Consider the following 9,672-nt stretch of genomic DNA (forward strand, 5'->3'; position numbering starts at 1 on the left):
TTTAAAGAAACAAAATACATACTAAAAAAAAAATTATGCCTTGTGTTTGTACAACACCTGTAACTTCCTCAAAACTCCCTCCTGATAGTATTTAATGTCTTACAGCTATATTATAGCAGTAACTCAACTTTTTTTTATTGTTTAGCAATATGAAACTCAATTGTGTGTACATTCTTTTTATCTTTCCTGATGACAGCTATTCTGCTTAGCCAAACGATTTAGTTGAAAACCAAGAACACGCTACTTGTCTAAAGCTTTTTCTGGCTGGATTCAGTGCTTCAGGCTCAAAGGTACTGTGAAGTTTTCCAATCCTAAAGTTATCTGTGTTTCTTAATTTAGTATACCAGTGATGTGGTTTTGAAAAATACATCACTATAAGTTATGGAAAAAATATATATTTTTTATTGTATAGAGATCATGTACTGTGAGAATATAAATGTTATCTCAAAGAATACAGCTATTTTGGTTAACCATTAAGAAGTTGGTTTGTAATGGCATTTTACGGAATTTCATTTAAGATCATTGCTATTAATAATGTTGAACTGGGTAAAGATTCAAAACACATGCTAATCTAATTTAAATGTGTTGAAGCTGCAAGGAATAGCTGCTACTTAGAATCCAAAATGTGTTGTTAGGTCAGCTTAGTGGGATGGATCAAGTTGAAGTTAAAGTGAGATAAATGTAAAATCATGACCTTGGGTCTTAAGTACAAGGTAGTCAAGGTGGAACTTAACAGTCACATGTAGGGAGAAGGCTTTAAGGTTTTAGTTGATTGTTAGCTAACTGTGTGTCAATAGGAAGATGAGGTTGTAAAGATGTTTTTGATATTGGGTTATAATTTAAGACAAGCAAGGTGATAATTCTCTGTTCTGTGAGAGCCAAATCACACTAAAGTATTGGATCAAATTCTTGTTAATAATTTTAAGAAGAGGATAGACAATCAGGGATGGCAAATCAGTGATAGGTCTTCTGTCAACTCAGATTGGCTGATTGTGACTGCCTCCAAAAATGGGTTGAGAAGGATTCTGTAGTTTTACCTAGGCCCATTGGAAAATGGTGCTGGTAAGGGAATAATTCATTGTTTACCATTATGTATTTTCCAGATTGGGCAAGAAAGGGGATATAACAGCCTTGACAGGAGAGTTCAGCTCTTTAGTCTTCTGCTGCCTATTTTAATTTTTCTCATTAGGAATAAACACCTGATAACATTTCCAAATGCTTGTTAACAATATCATCACTTAAAACAGGAGTTGGCAAACTATGACTACCAGGCCAAATCTGGTCCACTGCCTGTTTTTATATGATCTGTGAGTTAATAATGGTTTTCAGATTTTGAATTAAAAATGTAAAAAAGACTATTAGCCTATTGAGAAAGTGCTCAATTTTGCTTCTTACCCACATAGCCTAAAACATTTTCTGTGTGGCCTTTTAGAAAGAAAGTATGCTGACCCCTGTCTTAGAACTTTGTTTGTCACCTAGTAATGTTCCATAGGATGACATTGACAATTTTGGGGAAAATGAATTATTCTATACACAAATAAGATTAGACAATGTAATGTTAAATACAAACTCCCCATATCTTTAAATAGACTAATGTGCATTTTGACTCACCAAGAAGTGATGCAGGATATGTAGCATTTTCTAATATCTAATCACCACAGAACACTTCTTCACTGAATAAGTTTTATGGAATGGTGTTCCACAGAATACAGCTTGGGTATTACTGAGATATAAATACAGAAAACTAATAATTTTGATACTGACAATTGTTAGTCCTGCTGAGTCTGCTCCAACTCATAGTGACCCCATATACAATAGAAGAAAACGTTGCTTGGTCCTGCGCCATCTTTATAATCATTGGAATACTCAAAACCATTGTTGTAGCCGATGTGAATTTTAAGTGCCTTCCAACCTAGGGGACTCATTTTCTAGCTCTGTATTGGCAGTGTTCTTCTGTGGTCCATAGAGATTTCATTGGCAAATGTTTGGCAGTAGATTGCCAGGCCTTCGTCTGTCTTACTCTGGAGACTCCGCTGAAACCTGTCCACCATGAGTAACCTTGCTGATATTGAAATACCAGTGACATAGCTTCAACATCATAGCAATGCAGATTTCCCTAACTGGAATTTAAGGTTTCTAGTTTTTCTACTTCATTATTATTATTATTATTGTGGTGAAAATATACATGACAAAGCATTCACCAACTCAACAATTTCCACGTGTATATTTCAATTACACTGATTATATTCTTTATGTTGTACAACCATTATTGTTATCATTTTGGAAATTATTCTACCATCATTAACATAAACTCAATACCCCCTAAGTGAAAACTCCACTTTTCCCATCTCTCCCATCTCTGGTAACCACTAACAATCCTTGGTTTCTATATATTTGCTTGTTTCATATAAGTGAATTCTTATAGTATTTGTCCTTTTGTGATTGAATTATTTTGCTCAGCATAGTATTTTAAAGTTTCATCAGTGTTATGGCATGCATCAGGAATTAATTTCTCTTTGTGGCTGAGTAATATTCTATTGTGTATACCTCATATTGTGTTTGCCCATTCATCTCTTGAGAGACATTTGATTGCTTCCACCTTTTGACTATTGTGAAAAGTGCTACAATGACCTTTATTAATACAGGTTTCTTTTTGCATTCCTGCCTTCACTTCTTCCGGGTATGTATCTGGGACTGAGATTTTTGTGTCATATCATAGTTCTATGTTCAACTCTTTGAGGAACCACTGAACTGTTCTTCACAGCAGTCACACTGTTTTACATTTCCACCAGCAGTGGATGAGGGTTCCAGTGTCTCCACAATCTTACCAACACCTGTTATTTTCCTTTTTGTTTGTTTGCTTAATCATAGCTGTTCTAATGGGGGTGAGTGGTATCTCATTGTAGTTTGAAAATTTTTAAGTATTACCAGCCAACAGTTTATGCTAGTACCCTTCTCACTATACCCTCACCATCACCCATAATTACAATTTTTTAATTACATAAATAATAAATAAATAATTACATTAATAATTACTATTTCAATCTTACTTCATTATTAGGTGAAAACTATATCTCCTAATTATTATCATTTGCATTTCTTCAATTATTAGTGATACTGGTACATCGTGAGAAGTAATGGTTGTTTGAGGGGTATGTCAATGATACCAAATAAGGCAACAATTGCTCTCCATGGTGTTTGTTTTCATTTCTAATGATATAATTGTGTAGACTGATATTGTGGCAAACAAATTGAAATGTGACTTTTATTTCCATATATATTTAAATATTTTTCTGTCTCTTCTTGACAATTGTATCCTGTTTCTTATTATTTTCTCAATCCTATTATGTTTTCAACAGATAATCTATCTCTACCTCCACATCCTACCCAAGTATGTCAAGATGTTAAATAGGAATATCAATGTTACATTGGTAGTTGAGGGTATTACTTTTTTTCTTTATAAATGTTGTTGTTGCTGTTATATGCCATCGAGTGGGACCTGACTCATAACAACCCCTCCTTGGGTTTCCGAGGTAGTATCACCGCAGAAGTAGATTGTCCCATCTTCCTTCTGAGGAGTGGCTGGTGGGTTTGAACCGCCAGCCTTCTTGAATTATGACATGAGCAAAAACTAGTCTTTCCTGAATTTTTATAGATAATTATATTTATTTACAGTGGATTTTACGTGTCAAAATTACTGAAAATTTCCCATTGCTTTTGTCTGTGTTGTTATGCATTCATTATTTTTCAATTTAACTCAATACATCTAGAAATCTGGAATTTATTATGCTCTGAAATCAAGGAGGGTCTAGCTTGATATTTTTAATAAAAATATTTAGCTGATCTTTTTACCATCATTATTTGATTTTCAAGTTCCAGCCACTCCTCGGAAGGAAGGTTGGGCAATCCTACTTCCGTAGTGATACTGCCTCGGAAACCCAAGGAGGGGTCGCTATGAGTCGGGGCTGACTCGACGGCACATAACAACAACAACAACATAGACAGGAACAATTTCAGCCTACATGTTTGTTCTAAAAATAGTTATTTGTACTTATGGCAAAATTTCAGTGTAATTTATTAGCTCTATAATATATATGAAGGATCCCTGGTGAGTCAGTGGTTAAGTGGTTTGAACCCATCAGCCACTCTGTGGGAGAAAGATGTAGCAGTATATGTCCATAAAGATTACAACCTTGGCAACCCTATGGAGCAGATCTACTCTTTCCTTTTAGTTTGCTATGAATAGAAATCAACTAGACGGCAATGGGTTTATGATATGTTTTAATATTTGATTGGGAAAGTATCTTATCATTATTATTCATTTCATTTTCTAAAATTTTATTAGTAATGCCCACTATTTTTTCCCAAAAAAATAGTTATTTTTGTGATATTCCAAAAATATAGCACTTGAGATTTTGCTGAGAATTATATTTAATTTATTAATTTTGTTGGAAGAACTGACATTTCATCTTTCTTTATAGGAATATTGTCTGCCTCTCCATTTATTCTTGTCTTTTTTATCTCAATAAAGTTTCAGAGGTTTTCTCATCAGGGTCCTGTCTATTTTTATTAAAGTCTTGATTATTTTGTATAAGTTGATATTCTTATGTTTAGAATATTTTTCCCTTTGTGTTTTAGGTGATTTGTATTAATATGTAAGAATTTTTTTTTAATGTTCATCTATGTTGACCACTGTGCTTGGTTATTTTTTGTTTTTAATTAGTTCAAGTAGTTTTTAGTTGATGCTTTTATCTACAAAAATCCTACAGTCTATAAAAATCTAAGAAAGAAAATTTTCCTCTCCTTTTCTAACAACTATTTCACTTATTTCAACATCTGGTCTCACTATATTGGGTAGAAATTTCAGGATAACATGAAATAAAAATGATGAGTGAGCACTCTTGTTGCAAACCTAATTTTAATTGGCAATTTTCTGTAGGTTAGTGTTAAGAATTATCTTGGCTATTGATTTGAGACAAATAGCTATGTTAAAACAACTAACATTCTAATCATAGTTTTCTAAGAATGCTTTTCTGAGGAGCTATATGTAATTTGAGGAGCTCTGGTAGCATAGTGGCTAAAGCACTTGACTGCTAACCAGAAGGCTGGCCTTTCAAACCCACCAGCCACTCCTCGGAAGGAAGGTTGGGCAATCCTACTTCCGTAGTGATACTGCCTCAGAAACCCAAGGAGGGGTCGCGATGAGTCGGGGCCGACTTGACAGCACACGACAACAACATATGTAATTTGATCAAGATATTTTCAACATCCATTGAAACAACCATGTTTCTTTCTCTATTGTCTTATGTAGAAATATTATGTTAATCATTTTTATAATATATATCTGTTTTTCTATAACATAAAAATAAATTAGGAGAGGTTTGTCTTCTATTTATTAAAATCAGTATTTTCTTATTTAATTTAGAATTTTGCCTATCTATATTAATAAGATATAATAACTTATTTATTTATTTATTTATTTATTTATTTATTTATTTATTTATTTTTCTGTGTCACTTTTAATATCAGGTGTAACAACTACTTAAAGTTTTTATGGTCTATGCCTTCAGGCTTCATCCCTTCCTAAGGAGTGTGAGTTAGAACAATAATTAAATTTTAAAAAGTTGTCTATAATACTTTCCCTGTCCAATGGACTTCCTTAGGATTGGAGTGAGTGGACAATACTTCCTTCATTAAAAAAAAAAAAAATTGCTATCACACTGATTCTGACTCATAGAGACCCTATAGGACGAAGTGGAGCTATCCCATAGGGGTTCTAAGGCTTAATTTTTATGAAAGCAGACTGCTTCACTTTTACACTGCAGAGTGGCTAGTGGGTTCAAACTTTGAACTGCCCACCTTTCAGTTAGCAGCCAAGCACTATTGTGCCACCTGGGGTCTTTCCTTTCTCAATAAATTTTATCATTTCTTATCTTTTTCATATCTTACCTTATTATTCAAGTATTTTACTTCTCAAGTTAAGTTTGAAAATCTTATAAGTGCTATAAATTAGATATTTTGCCAAGATTTTATAATATACTATGCTATGAGTCAGTCCAACTCAACGGCACATAACAACAACAACAACCATGCAACTATAGGCTGTATTCTCTAAGAATTAAAAATCTTTGTAGTTGCTGTCTGCCTCATTATCATTTATTTGTTTTTATTTTTTCTCCACTTGAAAAATTAGACTTTCATATATTTGTCTGTGTTGTTTATTTATATATATATTTTAAAAATCTTGTGTTTATTGTAAAATTTAATTTTTTTTCCTATTACATTCTTTAAAAAGTCCTCCCACTCCTCACTTTGTTTTTGCCTTTCTGAGGAATTCTACAATCTCTTTTGCTAACTACCTGAGTTAAAACTTTGTTTCATTTATTTTTGTTCTTTCTTGAATAATAATGAAATTTCCATGCTCTGGATTTGTTCCTGGGCTCCTGTTTGGTGGAATCTCACAAAATACTCTAAATGATTGTCTCATTTTCATTATCTCCAAAACACTTTGTAATTATATATTATATTTTTTGACCAATATTTATTTTGAAATTGCTTGTTAATATGCATTTTTACAATATTTATTAATTTCCTGTATTAAGTTGTATGTTGCTTATCATGCCCATACAGTGTATTCTGTACCACTGATAGTTTAGAGCATGTATTTCATATTATTTCTCAGTATATGATGTACACTTTTTTACTATGATTCATGAATGTTTGAGAAGAAAGCAGATTTAAATTGCATATGAACCTTGGTACATTGTTCTTAATGCAACATTATTAAATGCTATTTAAATCCTGGTGGTGTAATGCCTAAGGCATTTGACTGCTAACCGGAAGGTTGGAGGTTCAAACACACTAGCCATTCTGTGAAAGGAAGACTGGGCAATCTACTTCCATGAAGATTTACTGCCTTGGAAACCCAGTGGGGGTGGCTATTAGTTGGAATCATCTCGATGGCAATGAGTAGTAGTAGTGTCCTTATTTACTTATTTTTTACTAATTCATCCATCCTAGATTAAAAATGATGTGTGATAGCCTCCCACAAAAACTCTATCCATCCATTTATCTTTGTATATTTAACATTTGTTTCTGTGGCCTTATAATGAATGTATAATGAAGAGCTCTTAAAAGCAGAAGGACTCAGGTTCTAGTTGACTGAGAAAAGAATTAGAAGAAGGCCTTCTCTTTATGTGGTCAGCCCAGCTAGTGTTTCTGAATTAAGATGGACCCTTCATCTTCCCCTGGATAACATATACAACAAGAATATGCTTAGCCACCCATCCCCATCAATGATGAATTACTGGAAATTCTCTTTGGACTGTGGATTGTTTTGTCTTATATTTTTCATTTTTAAGGAGAATTTAGGCAGGTTGTATGAACCATGTTTGTTCAACTACCATGTCAAATCATATGTTCGTACCGTATCTTATTGTAGTTTAAACTAATGCAGGAATTTAAAAAAAAAAAAAAAAAAAAACACTGTCGCTGAGTCAGATCAACTCATAGTGTCCCCTCCTTGGGTTTCTGAGGAGCTCTGGTAGCATAGTGGCTAAAGCACTTGACTGCTAACCAGAAGGCTGGCGGTTCAAACCCACCAGCCACTCCTCGGAAGGAAGGTTGGGCAATCCTACTTCCGTAGTGATACTGCCTCGGAAACCCAAGGAGGGGTCGCTATGAGTCGGGGCCGACTCGATGGCAAATAACAACAACAACAACATCTCTACGGAAGTAGATTGGCCAGGTGAATTGCCCTCAAGCATTGTTATCCAAAGACAGTTTTTCAAATGACATCCTAAGCATGACTCATCATGTAAAACAAATAGATGGAAAGCTGCTTGCTAACTGAGAGAGTGAATAGAGTATAGGACAGAAGGATGGAGGGCTGCAGGGATGGCAGTTTCTTCAGTAAAAAGGAGGACTCCATGGAAGAGAGGAAAAGACAGGTGCTTCAGAGATTTTTAAAAAACCTGAAGACAAAGATATGTGGATAATTAAAGATATGTGGATGATTATTATAAAGAAGATTTTTTTAAAAAAATTGAATAATGCTAAATATTGTTTCTTCTTGTTGTTATTTGCCAGCAAGTCGGACCCGACTCACAGCAACCCTTTCTTGGGTTTCCAAGATGGTATCACTACAGAAGTAGATTGCCCAACCTTCCTTCGGAGGAGTGGTTTGTGGGTTTGAACTGCCAGCTTTCTGGTTAGCAGTCAAGTGCCTTAGGCACTATGGATGTTAAAATTCAGCACAATAGTCACCTAAGGTGTGTATAAGCCCCTTTATGGTTCATATAATAATGGCAAAAGATAGCAAGGGCTCTGTTATGGGAGTAACATAATCATAATTAATAATTTCTTAAGCCTACCTATGTTAAACTGCCAAATTTTAAAATTTGGAAGAATTCATATTATTTCTCATTTTTGCCTATAGGAAGTTGTCATTAATATATTCTTGGTACACAACTTAAAATTCCAATAATGGAGTTGGTATAAAATCAGATCACACAATATTACTTTTTAAAACTATGTGCATGCTTTACTTTGGTGCCAAAAACAAATTTAAAGGGATTGAGTGCTGTCAGCCAGGTGCCCATTTTGTTTCCTTTTACTTCCCACCTTGTAGCAGTAATACATTCTTTTCACACAATTCTAAAGGAATATTTTTTTAAAAAAATAACAGAAACCTAGACCACAGTAAATTTTACTGGAAGTTCACTGAACATGATTCATGCAATTCCATGGCCAGTGACTGCAAAAGGAAAGGTGACTCAAGAGGAATGGAAGGCTCTTCTAATTTAAATGCTTTCAGGATGAGAAGTAGAAGTAATGGGTCTGTACAAAATAGCCCCCAAGGAGTTAGAAACTGAAATAGAACTTACACAAATGATGATGTGGATACAAGAGTAAAATATGAAAGGCCAAGGTCTAAAATGATCTGTGGTTTTCAGAACATTCTAGAAATAAATTTTTTAAAGGTAGTTTTTATGAAATGTTTTGGGAAAAACGAACCAGTGAGAGGAGATGTGGATGATGACATAGCACTAACTACCGAGAGTGAGAAAACTGACCACTAGACTCTGGCTCTCCTCCTGCCTGGTCTGTCAGAAATGATCTTCAATCTGAAGTATAAGGAACCAATCTGAAGCCTACGGAAGACAATAAAACAGATTGCATGGGACTCTCTAAAATGATTTGTCTTAAAGTAGAGATGAATTTTCTCCAAGAGTACTGCTTGCATTTCTAATACTAGAATCAGCCTCAGTCATCCTTATGAAGGATGGGGGATATGTAAAAACTAGAAATGAGTATAAGCTGATCTGGTTTTCCAAAATGTAGAAAAGTTCAGATTCTAGAAGAGACAGCCTATGATGTTGCACTGATGCCTAAAAAAAATTGAGCAACTTGAATTTTAAGTGGTGGATTGTCGTTGTTGTTGTTAGATGCCGTTGAGTCATTTCCGACTCATAGCGACCCATGCACAGGAGAATGAAATACCGCCCCATCCTGCATCAGCTCCATGATCCTTGCTATACTTGAGCCCATTGTCGCAGCCACCATGTCAATCCATCTCGTTGAAGGCCTTCCCCTCTTTTGTCTACCCTCCACCTTACCAAGTATGACATCTTTCTCCAGGGAATGGTCCCTTCTGACAGCATGACCAAAGTA

The sequence above is a fragment of the Orycteropus afer genome, unplaced genomic scaffold (genome assembly GCF_000298275.1).
Source record: "Orycteropus afer afer isolate SDZICR_OR568_19922 unplaced genomic scaffold, OryAfe1.0 scaffold00149, whole genome shotgun sequence".
NCBI classification, from domain to species: domain Eukaryota; kingdom Metazoa; phylum Chordata; class Mammalia; order Tubulidentata; family Orycteropodidae; genus Orycteropus; species Orycteropus afer.